Here is a 24,613-nt window from a genome sequence, read left to right as displayed (position 1 = left end):
TTAATAGTAGTTTAAGAGGTGAAGTACCAACATCCTGGAAGAAAACAGTTGTAGCTGCAATATCTAAACAGGGTAAAGATCCATTAGCTTCAGCTATTCATACATTTCCATTTCAATGCAAAACCATGATTATAAAGTGTTTATGACTATAATGGCTAAAAGAATGGCAAATGTAATGCCAACATTGATAGATATGGATCAATGTGGTTTTGCAGAGGGGAGGCAGACATTTGATAACATTAACAGAACATTGATGCTCCACAGGGAAGCAGAATGTAAGAAAATTCCACTGTTATTGATGGGTCTTGATGCACAGAAAACATTTGACAGAGTAAGCTGAGACTTATGAGAAGGACAATGGAAGCATTTTCTTTCCCTGATAGAATTATAAAGTTGATTAGGAGGATATATAAGGGATCAAAGGTAAAACTTAAAGTAGGTGGGGTCCTGTCTGATAAGTGCTCCTTCAGCAGAGAACCAGGCAGGGGTGCCCTCTCTCCCCTTTGTCATTTGCATTATATTTAGAACCATTCGCAAAGAAAATAAGGGATTCAGAAATCCAAGGATATAATTGATATGGTAGTTGAGAAAAGTTGGCTCTGTTTGTAGATGATATTATTTTATACCTGTTAAAACCAGAAAGGGACATTATAGTGTTGTGGAATATTTTAAGACAGTTTAAAATATTTTCAAGATACAAAATTAATGAAGCTAAAACAAAGACAATAGTGGTAAATTTTGTACCCACACATGAATTGGTTCAGCAATATCCACATTTATGGGGACATGATGAAATTAAGTATTTAGGAGTATGGATTAAAATTATTCCAGTGTGGCAACTAAGGATATGTGGGAAGAGGCTAAACAAAAGATAATACAAAAACAGAAAATGGATATTGCTTAGTTCTCTAGAGAGAGAATAGTTTTGTGTCAGTTATTTAATGCTCTAAAGAAGGTGCTCATCATATTTAAGAATATCGTCATGTCACAGTCTTAGCAGTTTAGCATATGCTACAGTTTCAGGTTTTGCTTTGTTAGATGAAAGATTGCAGAATATATGTTTTGTTTTGTATATTGTTTAGGGGTGAAAAGCATTGTTTATATTTGTATTTTTCATTTTGGAGTAGGTCTGAAGTACATAGGCAGGATTCTACACAAGAATGATTTGTGTGTGATTTTCTGGTTAATTTTTAATTCTGGGGCAGTGTAGGTAACTGTTGCATCATCTGCATATTGAATTCAGGTTACTTGTTTAGTGGTGCTATGAAGTTTGTTAATAAAGATGGTAAATAGGAAAAAGCCCAGAAATTACCCTTTATAGACTCCAACTGTAACTGCTAGTGAGGTAGAAAAATCTTGCTGCCATTTTACAGACTGTTGTGTTTTTGATAGATATCTTTGAAACCAGGTAAGTGATGATGTAGACCTAGAGAAGAGAGCTCTATGAGAAGTTTTTGAAGTAAAACAGTACTGAAAGCTTTGGAGAGATCAACGAAAAGAGTTGAGACTAGGTTAACATTTTTTCTGTTTTGATTAAAGGTGCTGGCAATGTTGAGAATGGCAGTTGTGGTATGGCAGGGATAGAAAATATATTATAGAGAGTACATTTTAATCAGTAAGGTATCTGAGGTGCCGTGAGTGTATACATTTTTCAAGAATGTGTGATAGCAATGATAATATAGCAATGAGTCTGTAATCAAACAGGCCATTTGAGTTGTCACCTTTATGGAGTGGTATGATTTATTCCATCTAATAGAGATGAGGTTTTCTTTTATAAAACAGAGACAGGGAAAGCAAGTGCACCAGCTGCAAATTTTAAGTATTCATTTGGAAGATTGTCAACAGCCAAGGTTGTTTGAGTTTGTGAAGAAATTTTCCAATACAGGCAGTTGATATAGGTTGAAAAGTAAACTGTGCTGTATTGTTTTGTATGCATCTGAAATGGTGGAAGGAGTTGTGTTTATTAATTGAATGTGGAAGTTGAACTGGATTGCTATGTTACCCATGTGATTATTACTTAAGGGAAGGGAGTGGTGGTTTGGCCATGTAGGAGTCATTTTCTTCTGGAAGACCAAAATAATTAAGCATTGTATTGATGGGTGATCTGGAGGTTACATAAATATATTTTTAATGTTGTTTATATGCTGTTTTGTAAGATTTCTAAGGGATCTAAAGTGGTTTGGATTTTGCATATAGACCATAGTTTTCAAGCTTTATCCCCTTCTAATAGAAGTTACCTTGTTACTTTTGTTAGCCAAGGTGGAGGGTTTGACCTAACTCTCTTAACTCTAAATGGAGGATGTTTGTTGACATTATTGCTGAAATGAGAAATAGCATCTTCTAAGGGCAGGACATTTAGCATGTTGCAGTTGTGATATTGAAGAGTAGAGGTGAAATTGTCTAAGCGGAATTTGGTTAGATTATGGATTTGATTGTAAATTACCTGTTTGTATATATTATTATGCTGTCTCGGATAGAATATATTGGTAGCTGGTCATTAATACTGTCTGGTAAGCATCCAGTGGAGTTTATGGTTTTGGTCTATTAGTATGAATTCAACCCAAGGTGGCTTTCCTAGTATTTTTATGTACGTTGGTGGTATCATGTGGCGACCCCTAACTGGGAAAAGCCGAACGAAGAAGAAGGTGGTACCATGTACTAGTTGTGAGAAATCAAATAAGTTTATTGATGGGGTGACTAAATTGCTTTCCTACCAGTCAATGTTTAAGTCACCCATGATGCATGTTGTGTGTATGCATCTATGCAATTAATTAAGTAATTAATTAATTATGTTTCCTGGGGTAGTGCACTGGTCTCAATGGACCATTTGCAGGCACAGTTCAGGTGAATAGATCACATAAAAATGAACAAAATATATTTACAGATACTAGGTTATATTAAAAACATATACTTATTTACAGATGCAAAAGTATGCTACAACATTTAGATCAAGATACAGTTTACGAGGTAAAAACATGGATGGAAAAATGGAATTATGCTTAGCAGAGATTTTTGGCTAAGATATAACCATAATGACTAAGATTGCTTAAGCCACAGAGATAGCAGCATATCTTTTCAGTAGAGAAGTATGAAGACATATGTTCATAGGTTCATAAACATGTACTAGGCTAATAACTGCAAGTACCTTTGAAGCCTAGCTGTACATCCCAAATTTCTGACAAGTTCTGGTACCCTAGGGAAGTATAAGCAGAGGCCTGGAAGATGAAATATTTACAAGTAGGGGCCTGGGAGACAAAAGTGCCAAACCAGGGGTGAATTTCCGGTTTCTCATCCAATTGTCCAAGTTGCACTTGAAATGGCTTAGGGAGGAACTCTGTTTCACATGGATGGGGAGCCTGTTCCATAGACAAGGTAGTCTCTGGGATACATACCTATCTCTCCAGCAGGTCCTATCTATATCACAGACAAGGTTTAAGGCTTTAAAATAGGTAATTCTGGGGCTGTTTGTTTTGTGGATATGCAGGAGATCCATCATAGTGGGGTCTGACAATGCCTTGTTTGTCAGGCATAGATCTCCCCTCAACAGTCTGTAGGAGACAGAATACAGGAAAAGGGGCTTGAGGTGGTGTACATAGTACTTGTTACTTATGCCCTGGATTCTTTTAGTGAGAAACCTCTGTGGTTGTTCCAATTGTTGGATGTGCCTGGTTAGGTACATACCCAAGGGGCATTGTACTCAAAGATAGGTCCGATGAATGTTGAACATAGTGGAACAATAACCTCTTTCGACCTAGATGCCATACCTATGTTTATAAGTTGCACAACATAGAATAATTTCCTCATGACTGTAGACACGTGATGTTTCTCAAGTACTTGACTACTGGGTCAGCTCTTAAAGGTGCGTTATCAATATGATAGTTACCAGGGGTGGATAACTTCCTGAAGGATACTATTATGCATTTCATAGCATTTAGTTTTAGTAAATGACTCTGACACCATTTATTTGCCTGTGTCAGCCCTTCATGAAGAACATTTTTGTTGGTGGGAGATTCTTTGGCTGTTCCTAATTTGCAATCATCTGCAAATTTAGTCAGCCAGAGGACATTGACATTGTTCTCGAATTCAGAGAAGAAAACGCCAAAAAGGAGTGGTTCCACAAACAGTCCCTGAGGGACTGTGCTTGTGACTGACCTCTTTGTAGAGGCAGTCTCCTCAGTCTAACTTCCTGGGTCCTGTCTGCGAGTCAACTGCCTATCCACTTGGTGACGTAAGGGTTTATACCTAGCCTCTTGAGTTTGTTAACAACGCCTGAGTGGAGTATTGTATCAAATGCCTTGGCCAGGTCAAGTTATGCAGTGTAAATCATTACGACTTATCCATTACTTTGGTGACCTTCTTAAAAAAGTCCACCAGGTTAAGTAGGCATGGCCTGCCCTTAACAAAATTAAATTGGGTTAAGTCCAGTGTCTGGAGGTTTCCTATGTCATTACAGATTATCCTCATGATAATTCCTTCCATGGCTTTGCATATGAGACTAGTGAGACTTATTGGTCTCTAGTTTCCAGGGTTTTTAGATGACCCACCTTTGTGCAGAGGGATGACTGTTGCTGTTCTCTGTTCATGAGGTACAGAGCCCGTTTGGAGGCTACAGTTAAACAGCAATTCTACTGGACCTGATAAGTCATGTTTCATGCTATTTAGAAGGCATCCTGGGATATTGTCTGGGCCCATTGATGCAGTTTTCCTGGCCTTAGAGAAAGAATTAAGGACCTGTTCCCTAGTGATAGTAGCAGGAGTTATATTTGATGGCATTTCATGAGAGAGAGAGAGAGAAAGGTAAAGTTGGAGATGAATTTGTCAGCCAGTAAGTTTGCTATACATATTCTGGCTTAGTACAGAGGGCTCCATTAACAAAAAGCTCCATACACAATTGTGTCTTGCCTTTGAGGTTGCAGCTAAAGAATCCCTTATGGTTGTCCTTGGCCTGGGAGGCCAAATTTACCTCACATTTGACTTTAGTAGACTTTATTTGTCCTCTTGTTTAGTTTGATGAGAATTTTTTATTCTGCTGGGTGGTACACCTCCTAATATTTGCCATGAGTTTTTTCCTTCTGTTATACAGCCTATTGATGATGTGATTCCATCATGGTGACTTGTTTTTTGGGTTAGTTCTGTACTCCTTCCTGATGGGTACAGGTGCCTCTATGCAGCTATTAACATGCTTGTATAGTGTTTCTGTAAACAGTTTCACACAGGCAGTAGTGTTCTCGTGGTTTATGGGGACTTGAAATTGTGCCAGGTTATCACTTAATAGTAGGAAATTAGCCTTATAGTAGCTCCTGAACAATCCAGGGTTAGTTGGGGTGCCAGTTTTTATTTTGTATTCAAATGAGACAATTTTGTGGTCTGACCTTACCAGAGAAGACATTACACTAGGGGGGTGTGCAGAATGCTCCCATATTAGTGAGGACCAGATCCAGTATGTTTGCACCCCTGGTCGGTGTATTGACAATCTGGTCCAGGGAGTTTGTGTTTACAAAATCCAGGGATCTCTATGCATGTCTGGTGTTGTATAATATTCCCAGTTAATAGTGAGGTAATTAAAGTCTTTCATGAATATGGTATTGGGTTGGATGGTGAGTGTTTCCATTAAGTTTAAATACATGTTATGGGTTTCCTGTGTCACAGAGGGAGACCTATAGCTTGCATGAAAGTGGTATGGGATTTTGTCTGTGGTAATATGAACGTGGAGAAGCTCAAGTGCATTGCCCTGTTTAACCAGACTTGAGGTATATTTATTTTTGATGTATATCAAGACACCTCCACGTTTAGTCCTTGTCTATGTAGTAGCTAGTCCAATTCAGTGGAAGGCATTATAGCCTTGTAGTGTCAATGTGTTCTCTACAACTTTTAACCAAATCTCAGTGATGTCAGCATTCTCTATGGTGAGGACAGCTTGTAGGGAGTAGAGTTTTTTGTTTAGACTCCTAGAACTGAGGAATAGCACTTTTAGATTTCCTTGGTTTTGATTTATGTTGAAAGTAATTTCAGTTTGGCATTACCTAAAAAATCACTATGGGAGAGGACAATGTTTTTGCTAATAATCAAAAGCCTAGAGGAGAGAGGTGCAGCCATCCATGGTAAAGCATTAGAAGAGACAAGTGAGAATAGTTGCAGGAATGGATACCACGTGGAGAAGACAGAGAAATAGAGAGAGGCATGCAGAGGGAAGAGAAGTAGAAATGAGAGAAATGTGAGAGATACAAAGAAAAGAGGGAGGTGGGATGAATGAGACGCAGTATGGGAGGGATGGCAAGATGAGATAAGGGAGGAAGAAACAGGGAAAAAGGATGTGAGAGAGCTGCAGGGTTCATGTAAGTGACCTGTGTAAGTGCAGCCGCACTTTGGATGAAGAGTTGTTCCTTGAGCTGTTGTCTGATGTCTGAGTACATTTGATGTCTCTGATTGAGAGTGGAATGGAGTCCCATTGTTTAGGTGCTAGAATGGAAAATCCATGGTCAGTGCAATGAAGTTTAGTTTTTGGAGTCAGTAATGTCGGTTGAGATTGAGGATACCTTGAAATTACATCTTGGGTATTTGGTGAAAAGTTTATGAGTGAGAGGGAGATGCCTCAGGAGAATGGGCTTTGTGAATTAGTGATCCTAGCTAGAGTGTGGCGCTCAAATGTACAGAGAGCCATTTAGCTTAAGCAAGAGTTAGACAGTGGTGTTCATTAATGGGGAATTAGCAGTGAACTGTCAAATTTTATTGGAGATGATCTGCAAGCTGGTATCACTTTTCTTTGGGGCTGCAGTTATTATGTGTAGTCCATATTCAAACTGAGATAATAGTATTCCTTTAGCTATGACAGCTCTGTCTGGTTTGGACAGAAGAGGTGATAGTTTTTTTTGCCCAGTCCAGTTGTGTACTGATCTTTTTACATGTTTTTTGAATGTATAGTTGAAAGTTAAGAAGTTGCTGTAGCCAAATGCCAAGGTATTTGAAGGATATAGTATTTTTTATGGTGGCATTGTTAACATCTTTAATATTAAGGAAGCTGGGTGCTTTGGCTATTTTTTGGTTGATTCCAAACAGCATTGCTTCTGTTTTTGAGGGACTGAGTATAGGTTTCTGGCCTATTAGCCATTGATTGAGGGTTTGGAGGTCATCTTGGAGCTGGGTTTGTATAATGGAGTGTGATTTGTATCTGAGGGTAATCAGATTGAAGTTTGTTGATGAATATGGAAAATAGCAGAGGGACTAAAGTTGAAACACTGGGGGACTCCTTTTATAAGCAGAGCTATTTCAGAGGGGATGGTGCCTACTTTCACCTAGAAGGAGCTATTGGTGAGGAAATCTACAAAGCAAGATTTTGCATCATCATTAATGCCTATTTCAGTTAATTTGTGAAACAGTGAATTATGATCAATTAGATCAATGGCTTTTGTGAAGTCAATAAAGACAGGTCCTGTCAGGTTGCCTTTTTCTTTATTGGCTAGGATACCATCTGTGAGGGAGTAGAGAGCTGTTATGGTGCTGTGAGCAGACCAGAATCCTTGTCACTTCCTGGATAGAAAAAATATTGATGCAAATAAGCAGTAATTTGGTTGTAGATATTTTTCTAGTATTTTACCTAAAGTGGAAAGTATTGAAATAAGACTGTATTGTGAAGCAGTAGTTGGCTTGGATAGTTTTGGAATAGGAATGATTATTACTGATGTCATTATCTGATGCATAATCTTATTAGTTAAGCATAGATTGTATATGTGAGTGAGAGGGAGGGATATGGAGTCCTTACAGAGTTGAATGAATCAAGGGGCTAGGTTATCTGAGGCTGGGAGAGAATCTATTTGCATTTGGGCCATTTGTGTTTCGCCTCTTGGTTCTAATCTTTTTAAAGTGGAATAGTGGAATGTAAATGGAGGGAAACGGTGGCTATGGTGGTGGTTGGTTTGCATTGTGGCTGCTGTTAACATGTGGCAGGTTGCTGATTTCATTCAGAAAGTCAGAGCATGAACGTTTGTTTGTGATGGTATTAGAGGTGTTCTAGGTTTCTTGGGGCATACTGTTGGATAACCATTGTAGGAGTTTTTCTGCAGTGGCTAAGCTGTTACCTGATGGGATGTATAAACCAACAAGACATATGGACTCTGTTATTGTGTTTGGGATAAGTAACTAGGGAGTCTATATTGAAAAATTAGGGGAGATGGTGGGGATAGAGAGTTATCTTAAGTCAGTTTTTGGATATGACTGCTATTTTTTTTTTTTTTGCTATCCACTCTGAGCATATTAAATCATTCATTATCATTTATTTCAGGTTTTAACCAGGTTTCTGTTGTGACTGTTCTTTCTGGGGATTAGAATGCCTAGCATGCAGGAAAGTCCTAAAGTATACTGCAAATACTCCTAAGGTTAATATTTATAAAAATAGGTTTAATCCATAAAGGTGCAAGGACTGGAAGTGAGAGGTGAAGTGGAGATTGGTGCATCTAAGGGCTATTGGCTGGGCTTGGGTTAGGATGTATGTCTTGATAAGCTTGAGTCTAGTGCTGGAGTGTTGAAAAAGGCAGAACCATTTAGGTTTAATTTTAATTCTTAAGACATTGTGTAGTATTTTGGGTTGTTTTTTATGTACCTATATATATATATATATATATATATATATATATATATATATATATATATATATGTCTGATAATGTTAGTTGGTGTAATTTAGGAGATGTGAAGAAGAAGGTGATGTTATGTAGGATGCATGTGAAGGAGAGTTGGTAGGTGAGATGGTGTAGACTATGACATGATAGTGGTAGCTTGTTATATGTGCAAGTGAGTAGGTGAGGAATAATAGTGAGATTATTCGTATATATAGCATTTTATGCACTGACCCCATATATCTCAACTGTCCAGATTTTCAGAGAATGTCCACATTTTTGCCTCATAATTTTCATGTGTTCCTCGTAAAATTTGTGGTTTCCTGTCAAATCACGGAGGAATGAAGTCACTAAATGATGACAAACATTTGAATTTCAGAATTCATATCCTTCAGAAAATACATGCTAACACAAATTCTGTTATATTGACAACTTTCTACATTTAAAAGAACAATATTTAAAATCTGTCCCTATTTTTGGGCCTTTGTCCCTCCATTATTTTATTTATTTCTATTTATTTTATTTTATATTTGTTTACCGGGGAGGTCCGACTGGACAGACCTGTCCGTTTTCAGCAGAGGACCAGGGAGAAAACCTCCAGAACAGTTGCTAACATACTATACGTAAGATATTTACACATTCAGTTATAAAAATATAGCACACAATAACATATGATTGCATAAGATATTTACATAAGCATAGTGGTTTAGACATACAATTAAAAATATAGCAGGTAGTAACATTTGATTGTTGTTCATACAGTATGTTTAGTAGAGATCTTGAAGATATGCAGAACATAAGACAAGGAAGGAAAAAACTAAAAAAAGGAGGAGAATATAAAGTTCATATGAGTTGCACTGCCTTTTTAAGGGAAAGCTTTTCAACTTAGTCTAGGGGAGAGTTAGTGGGTATATATGGGGCAGTGGGGAGTAGGCGACAGTGAGTTGGTAAGTAACATGTCATAATATATAGTGCATCTGTGGGAGTTTTAAAGAGGCTGGATAGTGGGTAGGGAAAAGGACTTAGAATATGTCAGCCAGGTGCTAGGCAGTTGCATGTCCAGGAGTTGTTTAGGTAGGAAATAAGCTGTTTTTTTGAAGGTGGTTTTATTAGGTTGCACCCTGATTTGTAGTGGTAGGGAGTTCCAAGCCTTGGCAATGTTGCTAGAATACAGGGAGTCACCAGATTATTTTAGGATTTGTCCTGATTTCTTGCACTAAGGGGTTGAAAGTTATGACTGAAGGTTGGTGGTAATATGTGTAGTTAATATGTGTGAAATTGAATGGGTAGTAAGGGTTATATGAAGAAAAATGCACTATAACAATTGCTGGAAGGAAGTACTGGTTTGGTAGAAAGTAAAGTGTGAGATAATTAAAAGGATTAGTTGAATGGAAGTAGAGATATTAAGGATAGTGGAGAGTAATAACTGAAGTATAATAAAGAGAATACAAGGGTGAATTATATGTGAGAAAGGTGGAAGGATGGGTTGTGAAGATTACAGGTCTGATTGATAATAAATGCTGTCAATTTAGAGCTAGGGGAGTATATCACATTACATTTGAAATTGCTGGAAAGTGGGAGGTTCAATTCTTTCATTAGATGGAGTGGTGGTGTGGGTGGGGTTAATTGGGTTTATGTTTAGGGTTAGTTGGGTTGACTGGGAATTGGGGGTAAGACAGTGTAGTGAAGCCCAAGCATAGCCGCTTGTGCAAGATGGTGCTTTGCTCTAAAAACAATCAATGAAACCATGTTTCAGTAAAAAAGCAAGTAGGAGAATCCAAGGTAGAGCACAATTTAAAGTTATGTTATGTGAATTTGCATAGTATGTAGCACCTTGGGGTGTCTACAGTAATAATGCAGCTGAAATATATATATAATAGTTGAAATAAAAGAAATAAACTGGAAACAAGGATGTTTCGACCATCAAGATAACTATGTTTTTACAGTTTATAATTTGTCGAGCTTGTCTTGTTACCTGATTTTAATCGAGTGCATTAGATATTTTAAGATATTACCAAAATCTTATTTGACTGTAGGAATTAACTTTTCATGCACATATATAGTTGCCTAATTGGTGGTGCTTGCACAGTGATAAAGGGGAACAATATCCTCTAGCAGTGTGTATTTCTTATGAGAACATTTTCACAGGTATAATAAGCACCTCATGTACAGCAAGAATATTTACTTTTAACCCCAGATTTTGTAGGTAAGTCTTAGTCTTATTTGGTGGTGTAAGCTACATTTTGCTCTCTCACTTGTTAGGAGTAGATCTGTAGTCAGAGAGAGATTTTATGCTAGTCAGTGATTTTGACACAGGGAAAGTAATTAAGAGAGAAAATGATGGAAGAAGTAAATTACTTTGTAAAACATGAAAGGACGAGCCGAAAATACCTTAAAGCCAGTGCTTTAGACAGATCCCCATATTTTGAGTTGCTAGCAACCATCCTACAGGTCCCCTGAAACACCTTTGGTACTTGTCATTAGGAGACTATAAAGACAGACTTCAGGGTGAATGGAAGTTGGGCAAGTTAAAACTTGTAAGTACTTACAGAGATAATGAACTGTATGTTAGTTTATGCTGAGAAAATGGCAGTGTTGCCCATATAAAGAATATTCCATACATTTCACAAGTACAATCAGATTCATATTCAGGAAACTGAAATGCTCTCTATAATATACAACACTTTTTTGCTACACTTTTATAAAGAACTTAACATTTGCCAGAAAATGTGAAAACATATTCACAAAAGCTCTAGTTGTAAAATCCACAGCTGCTATTTGTCTAATTCATTTACAGTAAGTACAGTAAAATTAAAAATAAAAAAGCCATGAATTTCTATTCACATAGATTATTTAACATATTTGATATGGCTGATTTTTCCAACTGACAGTGGTCTTGGAGTGGTAATTAACTTATGGGAGGGAAGTATATTACAATGGAGCCTGGCCCTGCAAAAAATATTCTGCTTTAATTTTAATTATTGTCCAGATTTTATATGCCACTGTGTACATCTCCCCAACTACTCATTTTTTATGTTCAGCTTTTTTTCATCTATAGGTGGATCTTGCTACTTACAGCTGTTCCAATAAGTGTGTTTAGAACTAGAAAGTCTTTAACTTACCCTGAGATTGTACCACCTTGCAGTAAGTTATATTAATTAAAGGAGTAAAGGGGGAGAAGCCTTTATTGGGGTGTGAAAGAGTTTTGCACCATTTACCCAGTGATTGCTAACTTAAATCCTTTAGCGGGAAAGGGCTTAAATGACTTAGGTTTGCAGGTTTCATTATGAAAACAGTACTTCAGTGTATCTAGCCATCTGATGCTTCTTAATGAAGTCAAAGAAACATAGCATTAAGTTCATTAATTGGAGAAAAATACATGTCCTTTTGTAAGCCCTTCTGTAAGTTTCACTGTGCTGTATTTTAGAGTAAGAGGAACACTCTGAGGGAACTCAGTCTCAGATGTAAGATATAATATTCCCCTTTATTTGTGCTTGCATTTCTAAGAAGCACAGTTACAGTTCTTAAAACTTCAGCACATACCCATTACAGAAAAAGTTTGACCTGACACTGAAAAAATATTTTTAGACATATCTTGATAATATCTTGATATTCTAGATGCTACTGATGCATCAGAATCACTTTGTGTTCTTTACTAAATTTCACTTTCTTATTATCCAAATTAGCCATCATTGGGACAGATATACTGATATGATTTTGTTTTTCAGTCTGTTTGTCCTCCTCCTCCTCCTAGAATAGATTTTCAGTCTCTGTAGTATACATGAAATTCTGTTTTTCCTTCATTAATTTACAATGACAGCATTGTGTGTCACAGGCTTTTCAGATAGTCTGTGAAAGCTAAACCACTGTTTCTGTTCAGCTGAATTACTCTGATGTGTACTTACTTTAAGCACATAAATTGCTATCCGTGGTCCATTTACAGTGCTTTCAATACAAACTATGTGAAAAAGCATGGATTTATTAAATGGTGAAAGCTGTAATCCTTAAAAAAAAAATTACATATCTTCCCTCTACCACACCCACTGCAGGACTGTGAATGTTGTCAGCATTTTCTCTCTCAATACAAAAGCTAATTATAGCTGCCTGTAGGTTTGATAATCTACTTAATTTTGCAGTTACATAGATAAGATCAGCATTTCACTGACTAAAAATGAGATTATTTACATAACTGAAAAAATTAAAACCATTATATTCTGCCTTGACCCAGTCATTCTCTAAGTGGAAACAAGCACACATTTTCTTTCCATACTAAAATGTAAATAGTTAAAATATTATTCTTTCTTAGACACCTTCCTCAGCTTCACAAGTCAATTCAAACTACACTAAAACATTTCAGTCTTTTATTTTTTTATTTTCTTGATTATCCTTTGTTGACTGGGTTAGTCCTATTAGGATAGCAGCCTCTTTTCAGGGGAGACCAGAGGTGGTATTTATCCTACTAGTAGAAATGTGGCTAGGGCATCAAGGAACTCTTCTACTCATCATTATGGCGAGTAGGACCCATTTTACATGAGCACTTCCTGTTTCTATTCCAGGCACAGAGGCAGCCCAGAGAAACAAAGAGGCAGATGGAAAGAGAATGAGATAATGGAGTGGTGAGAGAAATGAAAGACAAAGCAAATCTGAGACCGGAGAATGTGTGCAGGATTCTGAGGAGATGTCTCAAAGAAATCTGTTTGATGGAGATGAGTCAGCAAATGATTGATGTATAAATACAGTCCACCAGTCAGGAGAGTTGTGAGATGATTTACTTAAAAAAATGGTGATGCAGAGTGAGCCAGAAAATGAAAGAGATGTTTCCTGGGAGGACATTATGGAAAAAATGCAAATGGAGGGTGCAGAGGCAACCCTGAAGAATAGTGGTGAGATGGAAAAGATAACATACCCAGAGAAACTAAAAGAAGACAAAAGGGGAGTAGCAGAAAAGAAAGCAGAAGAAAATGAAAAATGGAAGTACTTTGTAAGTATTCAAAGTAAAGACAACTACATGGAAAGGTGTGAAGTGTGGGAAAATTTAATAGATCCTTTGGGTGTAAAAGCGCATGTGATAAAAGCATTTATTATTAGTAACAAAGAGATATTTTGTGACATTATATCTGAGACTGTTTTTCAATGGAAATGTTTCTTGGAGAATATGAAAAAAGAAAGACTGTAATCCATGGAATCTTGATGTGGTAAAAACATTTAACAGAGAAACAAAAAAGAAAACTGATATACAATTTTGAACAGAGGTGGAAAGAGAGACTTTGAAATGAAATTTGAAGACTTTATGGAAATAAATACTGCACATTGCAAAAGATTATGATGAAAACGGTTTATGGACTGGTGGATGGGATTGTAATATTGTGTTAAAAATAGAAAGAAAAAAATTATAGATATAACAAGCATGATAAATGTGGATGAGAATAGGGGTGTTGTAAAATCCTGGGGACAACCCAAAACATTTTTTGTGGAAAAAAGGAAATTTGTTAAGCAACTGTGACAAAAGAAAATGTTAGGGGAAATGAGACATGATGCAAAAATGTGAATTGAAATGTTAGAAATTTAACAAAATTGGACATTTATGGATGGATTGTGAAAATGAAAATAAGAGTATGGAAACAGAAAAAAAGAAGAAAATGAAAAAAAGAGAAGATATTTTAGAGGTAGTAGAAATAGAAGAAAATTAGATGGAAAAAATGATAAAGAGGACACAGAAGAAGGTTCTCAAATAAGTGATGAAGAAGACATAAATTGGGAGGTAGTAAAAGAAAAAAATATATTGGTAAAAGAGTAAAAGCCAGAAAAAGGAAATTTAAAGGGATAAGTACAAAAGAAAAAAGAAAGGAAATGGATGAAAAAGAATATATACAACTAATGACTGGGGTTGGTATAATGGTTATGTTATTTGACTCACAGACATAAGGTACAGGATTTGATTCTCACATTTGGGAGAAATTGGCTAGCCTTAGAATGTCCTATTAAGAAAATTAGCTAAGAACTTATGAAATCATTAATATAAGAAAAGAGAAACTGAAATTTTTAGAGTTCTTTCTGTAAATGTGACTAGTATTAAGAAGATTTTGGAGTGGCGAAATACATGATGTAAATGCAGATGTAATTGTATTAGAAGACACAAGATTTTTAGCAAATGAATAAATATTACAAACAGAAAAACTATGGAGGTGGAAAGATAACCTGGAATTTCAGATATGAGTGAGCTTCTGGAATAGCTATATTCTGTAGAAATATAGTAAAGTCATTAGATGAAACTTTAGCAAAAAAATGGGAAAAATTAACCATTGTAGATTTAAAATGGGAAAAACAGTATAAAGAATTATAACATTATATGCTTTACTAACTGTAAAGAAAGGGAAAGTTTATTTTATCAGATATTAGACTATGTAGTGATTATAACAACGAGATTTTATTTGTGGTTTAAAAAACAGGTATAAAAAGAAAGGAAATAATATAAGAAAAATGTTACAAGTTATACAATGTGGTAAGTTAAAACCTTGGAACAAAAATTCATGGACTTGCAAAAGGGGTATGTAGAGAAATGAAATAAATCATTTTTGAGTATTAGAGGGTTTCGTTATAGGAGAAGGGGAGGTAGTGGAAATCGGATTTTCTTATCATCTTGCAATATGGCTAGAGATAATGGAAAACAAAGAATATATAAAATAGGCAAAGGGATAAAAAGGATAAATAAGAAAGCATGCAATTAAGGAAAGAGACTAGTAATGAAGTTATGGAAATATATTATTATGAGAACATTTTATAAAAAATGCTCTGAATGGTGGGTGACATTTAAGGAAAAATATATAAAAGAAATGTTTTTTACAGTGACAATATGATGTGAGAAAATAGAGAAAAAATATATAATAACATATAATGATGCATTAGAAGATTTAGAACATAATGATAGAAAGGACTTTGACAAAGAAAAATAATTATATGAAAGAGATCAATAAAAAATAAATTATACAATGACCCACCCATTAATATTCCAAAACATGTATGTTGATTGGTCAGCATGCACGTTGTAAATCAACCTTATACTAATGGAAAAAGGTCCGGTCGCTCGGACTTTTTCCATTAGTATAAGTCTTTTTTTACAGCAATGAAGAACGCAAGATCTCCATTGCTGTTTAGATACTGTCTCGCTATGTTAAAGGAGTTTAACATAGCAAGACAGCTTTAAAAAAAGTAACGGAGATCTTCCTTTCTCCATTGCTTTTTTTAAAGTTGTCTCGCTATGTTAAATGGGTTTAACATAGCGAGACAGCTTTAAAAAAAGCAACAAAAATTCTCTGTTGCTTTTTTAAAGCTGTCTTGCTATGTTAAACTCCTTTAACATAGCGAGACAGTTTGTAAAAAGCAACGGAGATCTTGCTTTCTCAGTTGCTTCCACCCACAGCTCTGATGTACTGCGTAAGCATATGCATGCGCAGTACATCAGAACTGCCGCAGAATACCAGACAGCTGTGGAAGGGCAGCAAGGAGGCATTATATAATGCCATTATTTAAGAAAAGTAAGTATTTTTTCTTAAATAATGTCATTGTATAATAGCAATAACCCACTTCTGGGTGTGGGTAATGCTGGATTTACCCACGGTTGTCTTTTTTTGGCCACTCAGGCTTTACTCTCGTGACCAAACCACACCAACCGTGGAAAAATCCAGCATAACCCACACCCAGGAGTGGGTTATTGCTATAATAATTGTTATATAAGCAAGGAAATTTTACAAGGAAAAAGAGAAGAAGTATCAAATTACTAAAGCATATTAGTAAATGAAGTTGGTAGTGTAATGAGAGAAATAAAAATGTAAATGGAGAAATAGAAAAGATTGTGAATAGTGTAGCACAATATGTACAAGAAATATTTAAAGAAAAAAGAAGATAAGGAAAACATGGAAAGTAAAAAAAAGTTAACAGAAAAAGTGAATAAAGAATCGGAAAAGGAGATTTCTTTAAATGGGATAGATAAAGTATTAGGACAAGTAAATATAGATTTGTCTGCAGGACTAGATGGAATAGGGTATGAAATGTATAAATATTTATGGAACTGGCAAAAAATATACATTTTAAAGATTTTGAATGAATGACTAAATTAAGGTTTTATATATAAAGACTAATGTAATGGAATACTTAAATTCAAATAAAAGAAGGAAGATAGAAGACAATTAAAAAATGGAAACTGATATTTTTGAATAATGATTATAAGAACTTTATGAAAATAATACAAAAGTGATTTGAAACTAAAATGGAGAATGTTATGGAAAACAGTATATATAGCATAAAGGGGAAGGGTTGTCAAAAATTATTAATGATAGAGAAATTGTGGATGATATTATGAACAGAAAAGAAGAAGCAAAAATCATGACAGAAGACCTTAACAGGACATTTGATACAATTTGACATGACATTTTATGGGTAATAATGAAAGAATATAATACAAGTGAGAAAGTTAGGAACTTATGTATGTCAACGTACAGTAATAATAAAGTAAAAATACTTGTAAATAGCTGGTTAAGTCAAGAAATACATATGAAGAGTGGTGTAAGACACAGATGTCTAGTGAGTTGTATACTCTTTGCATTAGTTATGAATGTGACAGTATGTGAAATAAATTACAAAATGAAGGCGGTGGGGTATATCACACTAGAAGGATTAAGAATTCTAGTCCTGTTAACATATACAGATGACATTATAATAATTCGGATAAAAAATAATCTGCACATATGAGCGCCTAAAAGTGATAGGGATGACTTTAAATAAAGAGAAAAGTAAAGGTTTAAGTTATATATTAAAGATGGTGGTATATATTTTGCAATGAATTAAATTTCTGTATTAAGTATAACATTTTGGAATAAAGATGTAAGTAGAATTTGTTGGGAAAATCAATAGAAGAAATAAAACAAAAATCATTTCTGGAGAACATATAAATTATCATTCAGAAAAAAAATTATTTAATAAATTCAGTGTTGATGGGAAAAATAGCATACTCAGCAAGTGTGTTCATGTTGCCAACAACATTTGTAAAGGAATTATTACAGATATGTTTTTCATTTATATGTGGTTCTAGATTAAACCCAGTAAAATTGTTTTGCATGTAAATAAAGAGGAAGTACGTTTAGGTTAATTAACCCAGTGGTATATGCTGTTTCGTTAAATTTGTGCAAGGTGTTAAAGTGGATAAATGAAAAATATGACAGATTAATAGAAAAATGTGTAAATATAAGTATGATAAATTTTAGGGTATGGTAAAAGAGAGATAAAAAAGAAATAAAATCTTACTAAGAAAAAATATTTTTGTGGAAAATAAAAATTGAAGTATAGAATGAATGTGATGATAAAACATTATTATGTAAAATCAAGGGAAAAACTAACAGATGAAAAAAAATTAAAGCTATAAAACTAAGAAGCAAAGGTTGCAATCAGAAAGTAGAATGTCAAGATTTTTGTGGAGACTGGTAGTAGATAAAGTGCCAGTAAAAGTAAATAGGCCATATAAAAAGAAACGTGATAGAATATGTTTATATTGCCAAGAAGAAGAAATTGCGGAACGTGTTTTTGAAATGTAAAAGAGCAAAAAAATATATGGGTAAAACTACGTAAAGAAGATTTTTAAGCTATAATAGAAGTGGATAAAATAAACACAGATATGATTAAATATAGATTTTGTAAGAATAGAAGTAAAGAATATGTTAAAAGAATAGATAAACAGTTATTTCATGTCAGACGGGTTATATGGAATTAAATAAATTAAATTATATCTCATCCAAAGGACAACACACTCAGGAGTACAGTACCCACCCCTGCATTCTACTGCACTGCAGTGTCAGCAATTGATCTACCTTGTGTGAGAATAAAACCCACAGCCTTCACCAAAGGTGAGTGTGATACCTGTTGTACCACTGACACTGCTTTAAGTTAAGGTTTCTTATGGATGGTTCCCATCCTAAAATTAGTAGTAAAAAAACTATTCCTGTCTCTCTAAGACAAGAAGGGAGAAGCTTATCAAATTTATAGAAACATATGGAGGCAACAGAGCAAAAACAATACATTAGTATGAAGATATTCCCAAGACTAATTTGACTACAGCTAAAAATGGTGCTACATGCTAGGACAAGATCAAGAAATATAATACTAAAGCCAATAAAGTATGAGTCCCGGAGTGGATGGAAACTTTGGGTTAAGCACCAATTTAATAGAAAGGATGATCAGGAGGTGAGTCATCTATTTAAGAAATGGATCTCAGTCTCACATGTGTATGAGGTTTAGTATAATTCACCTCAATGAAACAAGGGATACAGAAAGGTATACTATTTACCTGTGATATTTGGGATACAAATAATAAATACATCAAAGACTTTAACTCACTTTAATTCATACTGAAATAAACTAGAACTGTTATTCTTTGATGGTAATACCAGCAATTAAAAAGTGTGCTAAATTCAAGATAAATCCTTTAAAGACTCCATAATGAAACTTCTGTTCAAGCTGAAGGTACCACACTTTCATTTCCAAAAGGAACTATGTCTTAGTCCACAAATATTCAATGGATCAGGTTTATGAAGTTCAGCTGATCAAAGTGACCAGGAAAAGGTTGAACAATTTACTAAATACAGAGGCAAAGAATGGTACATGAGAAGGACATGTTACTCTTCAATTTAAATTGTAAAAAACTGATTTAATAAAATTTGCATTTTTGAACTGAATGCATCAGTGGCAATGTTCTCCCTCCACAATGTTTAATTAAGAATGGAAAGAATCCAGCAACTACAACATTAAGCATTCCTAGCACAAGCTTCACTACCAAAAAGCAAATAAACACCTTCACAGACTGAAAACCACAAAAACGAGCGCCAGCAACCAAATCCAAGGCAAACAAAGTTTAATGGATAATGTAAGCACCAAAAACACTTACGGAGAGCTCAGTGTCCCTCCTTCCTCAGACAAATTTTAAAACCAGCTTGCAATCACATTTATACCATTTAACATCAATTAATTAAGTAATCAAACAATTTTAATTAAATAGATTAAATCAATGGTAAGCATATAAAACTAGCTTACTTCCACAATGAGTAAATAAGTCAGTATTGCCACACTCTGTTCCTCATCCTTACCATAAAATAGTGTGTGCATAAGAATGCATATAAAATTGTGGACATGCATGCACTAAACCATTCATAATTCATTCTTAATATTAAGATATAAATGTATATAAATATAACTATAAATGTAAATCTGTATAGATATATGTAAATATACCCCCACCCTACTCTCACATACACTCTCTCACACACACACACACACACATTCACCCATACACTCAAACTAAGAACAACCTTAAAATATTAACATCTTTAAAATGAACAATAAAACATACTTGATAGCAGGAATAAATGCAGAAAAAACTTGCTTTTAACAACACCATGAACTCTGTTAAACAATAAGACCACGTTAATTAAAACAAAAACCAAAAATAGAAAAACAAAAAATAAAAGTAAGCATTCTTCTTAACATTATGCATATACAGCAACTAATTAAATTCCACACATAAAAAGTGGGGCTACCTTTTCAAAGATAACAATTTCAAAACACAAGAGATGGAAACATATTCATTTAAACCTGGGTGCATATATGCCCCAGTACGAATCTGCCATGCCAATTCATTATTATCCAAATGGATTTGCCACGGACCACCCTTGTTGTCTACCTTCACTTGCCCCAAGATCGTAAACTTAAAATGGTGATCAGGGCATACACCAATATGTCTGGCTAGAGCATTGTTAAGATCATGCCTTGAAATAGCATAAATATGTTCATAAATGCGCTGCTTAAACTTCCTTTCAGTTTTCCCTATATAGAAAGCAGCGCATTTCTGACATAAGGCCAGGTAAACCACCCCACTAGTATCACAGCTATATTTCCCTGTTATGTGATATTCAACATTCCTAACAAAAACTTTAGAATCTGTCAGAACATACTTACATTGGTTACACGCCCCACACTTAGTCATTGCTAACACTTGTTGACGAGCAGGACGTGAGTGACACTCAAGCATGCTTTTTAAGTTACGCCCCTTTCTAAAGGTAATTTTCGGGGCCTCCCCCAGTTGATGGGACAAAAAATTGTCATCCAAAATTAAGGCCCAATTTTTGTTAAACACCTTCCTGATATGGTGGTGATCAACAGAGAATGTGCACAAAAACCTAGTTACAGGAGTGGGATCTAATTTGGTATCGACAGCCAGTTCTGGTACATCTGTGTGAACCGATACGGCACTAACACAAGTCAACGATAAGATTGGTTTGTAGAAACCTAATCTTCTCTTGTTAATAACTTCAATGCTAATATCTGATAACATTAAAGAAGGATACACTCTGTTTAAAAACACGCGTCTTAATTGTTCACATTCCAACAAAAAGTCTTCAAAATCCAACACCATCCTAGCTGCCCTAACTAACTGACCTTTCATTACAGCCTTCTTTTGATGTTTAGGATGACTGCTAGTAAAATGCAAAAAAGTGTTAGAATAAGTGGGCTTACGATAAATGACACTCTTATATCTTGAATTCGTCACATCCTTACTAACCAGTATATCCAAAAAGTTGATACTAAACTCCTGCAGGTTGTAGGTGAATTCCAAAAAAGAGGTCAAATTAGAAATGGTCCTTAGGAAAGCAGGAACCTCAGATGGTGATGCTTTCCAAATAAGAAACATATCATCTTGGTACCGTGTGTACCAGGCAACATTTTCCTTGAAACTCATATCAGTAAATAAAAAGGTCCTTTCCCAGAAGGCTAATACACAGTTGGCAAAACTGCCACCGCATGGTGACCCCATGGCCACCCCAGATTTTTGTAAATAAATTTTCTTATCAAACAACATAAAGTTGTTGCTTAGGACTATTTCCAATAAGGTCTCAATCAAGTTAATGGTATTGTCATCAGTCTTTTTGTCATGCAAAAATTCACGGACCCACTGAATACCAATATCTTGTGGGATAACCGTATACAAATCTTTGATGTCAATTGTTAAAAACCAATAACTGACATCAAAGGGGATCCTTTTAATTTCATAAAGAAAACTCCAAGAATCTTTGCAAATCTGGGGTTCCTGGTTAATTAAGGGCCTTAAAATACTGTCTATGAGCTTTGCACAAGCACAAGTCATAGACCCATGCCTATCAACAATAGGACGAAAAGGGGGGTTGTGATAAACTTTTGTGAATTTTCGGGATACCAAACAAGCCTGGTAACCTGGGGGCTAAGATGTTTAAATAGACCCCACTCCTGTAACTAGGTTTTTGTGCACATTCTCTGTTGATCACCACCATATCAGGAAGGTGTTTAACAAAAATTGGGCCTTAATTTTGGATGACAATTTTTTGTCCCATCAATTGGGGGAGGCCCCGAAAATTACCTTTAGAAAGGGGCGTAACTTTAAAAGCATGCTTGAGTGTCACTCACGTCCTGCTCATCAACAAGTGTTAGCAATGACTAAGTGTGGGGCGTGTAACCAATGTAAGTATGTTCTGACAGATTCTAAAGTTTTTGTTAGGAATGTTGAATATCACATAACAGGGAAATATAGCTGTGATACTAGTGGGGTGGTTTACCTGGCCTTTCTATATAGGGAAAACTGAAAGGAAGTTTAAGCAGCGCATTTATGAACATATTTATGCTATTTCAAGGCATGATCTTAACAATGCTCTAGCCAGACATATTGGTGTATGCCCTGATCACCATTTTAAGTTTATGATCTTGGGGCAAGTGAAGGTAGACAACAAGGGTGGTCCGTGGCAAATCCATTTGGATAATAATGAATTGGCATGGCAGATTCGTACTGGGGCATATATGCACCCAGGTTTAAATTAATATGTTTCCATCTCTTGTGTTTTGAAATTGTTATCTTTGAAAAGGTAGCCCCACTTTTTATGTGTGGAATTTAATTAGTTGCTGTATATGCATAATGTTAAGAAGAATGCTTGCTTTTATTTCTGTTTTTTTTTATTTTTGGTTTTTGTTTTAATTTAACGTGGTCATTGTTTAACAGAGTTCATGGTGTTGTTAAAAGCAAGTTTTTTTCTGCATTTATTCCTGCTATCGAGTATGTTTTATTGTTCATTTTAAAGATGTTAATATTTTAAGGTTGTTCTTAGTTTGAGTGTATGGGTGAATGTGTGTGTGTGTGTGTGTGTGTGTGTGTGTGTGTGTGTGTGTGAGTGTGTGTGAGAGTAGGGTGGGGGTATATTTACATATATCTATACAGATTTACATTTATAGTTATATTTATATACATTTATATCTTAATATTAAGAATGAATTCTGAATGGTTTAGTGCGTGCATGTCCACAATTTTATATGCATTCTTATGCACACACTATTTTATGGTAAGGATGAGGAACAGAGTGTGGCAATACTGACTTATTTACTCATTGTGGAAGTAAGCTAGTTTTTTATGCTTACCATTGATTTGATCTGTTTAATTAAAATTGTTTGATTACTTAATTAATTGATGTTAAATGGTATAAATGTGATTGCAAGCTGGTTTTAAAATTTGTCTGAGGAAGGAGGGACACTGAGCTCTCCGAAAGCGTTTTTGGTGCTTACATTATCCATTAAACTTTGTTTGCCTTGGATTTGGTTGCTGGCACTCGTTTTTGTGGTTTTCAGTCTGTGAAGGTGTTTATTTGCTTTTTGGTAGTGAAGTTTGTTCTTTAACATGAGCGTTCCAAGCATGCCATCACAAGGCTCACTTTTTTCTCAAACGAACAACAGCGATGACAATCCATTGACCGGTGTGTTGAATGCTGAGGATTAACAAGAATGGTGGAACATATTACTCTTTGTTTTGTCCACTTTTCATGGTTGGTTAATCTAAGACAGATGTGTCAATATATTGCAAAAATATTGATGAAACAGCTAATATTCACCTTTTATTGCAAATCACAATGTTCAAATTTTAATGATGTTGTTTACTCAATTATTTGGGCTGGTGGTTTTTGTGCTACTGTCAGGGATAAAATATATTCTTTCTTTTTCACTGGGAATTTCTTTAGTTCATCAATTCAGTCAGTGTGTGATGGATCAACGTTCTTGATTATAATGTTTGCATGTATTTCTAATTTCTGTAATAAAATTTGAAAATATTTGTTAAAAATGAGATTATTTACGTGTCTGTTCATGTAGTGTTCAAAAATAACTTACCTCTATTATTTTATTTTTAAAACTATTTCTCTAACAACTAATTCTGGAAAATAATGTCAGTTTAACTATTTATATCATTCTTCTGGCATTAGTAATACAGTATCAAGACATAAAACTGTGGGTGATGACCAACACTAAAACTACATAATTTTTACTGTTTAGATGAGGTCATGCAGGCTGAAATTCTTTTCCAAAATAATTTGAGATATTAAACAGGGAGAAAGGAGAACCCCTTGTAATCCAATGCAAGGAAACATGAGAAAATGGAAAACAATGAAAGGTACAAAAGTGTTTCTAAGTAGTAAACAATATCTAGCTGAGATTATAGGGAGAAAAATAGTTCTGGAATAAGGTTAACAAAAAAGGAAGATGGAATTTTCCTCAAGGAATTGTGCCTATTCAGATATAGGCCCGACACTCATACACTAAATGTGAATCTCAACTCCCTATTGAAAGGTTGGGACTTGGCATTTTGAGTCATGAAATGACAAAAATAAAAGACTGAAAATGCAAGAGATGAGCAAATGTCAAATTTTGCTTTGCTCTTTTAAACTTATTTTTGCAGTAGGACAAAGCCCTCCACCCCCCTGTGATGTTGTTGGGGGGGGGGAATCCCCCCACAACTCCTGAACGTGTGTGTGTGTGTGTGTGTGTGTGTGTAAATATATATATATATATATATATATATATATAAATCACCATACCTTGGTGAAAAGAGAATATTCTGAGAAATGTCAGTCTTGGACTCAATTTGGCCATTCAGTCTCCATATTGCAGAAC

The sequence above is a fragment of the Protopterus annectens genome, chromosome 7.part0, assembly GCF_019279795.1.
Source record: "Protopterus annectens isolate FY-2018-M chromosome 7.part0, PAN1.0, whole genome shotgun sequence".
In the NCBI taxonomy this organism is placed as follows: Eukaryota; Metazoa; Chordata; order Ceratodontiformes; family Protopteridae; genus Protopterus; species Protopterus annectens.
Note: the sequence above shows the minus strand (reverse complement) of the source record.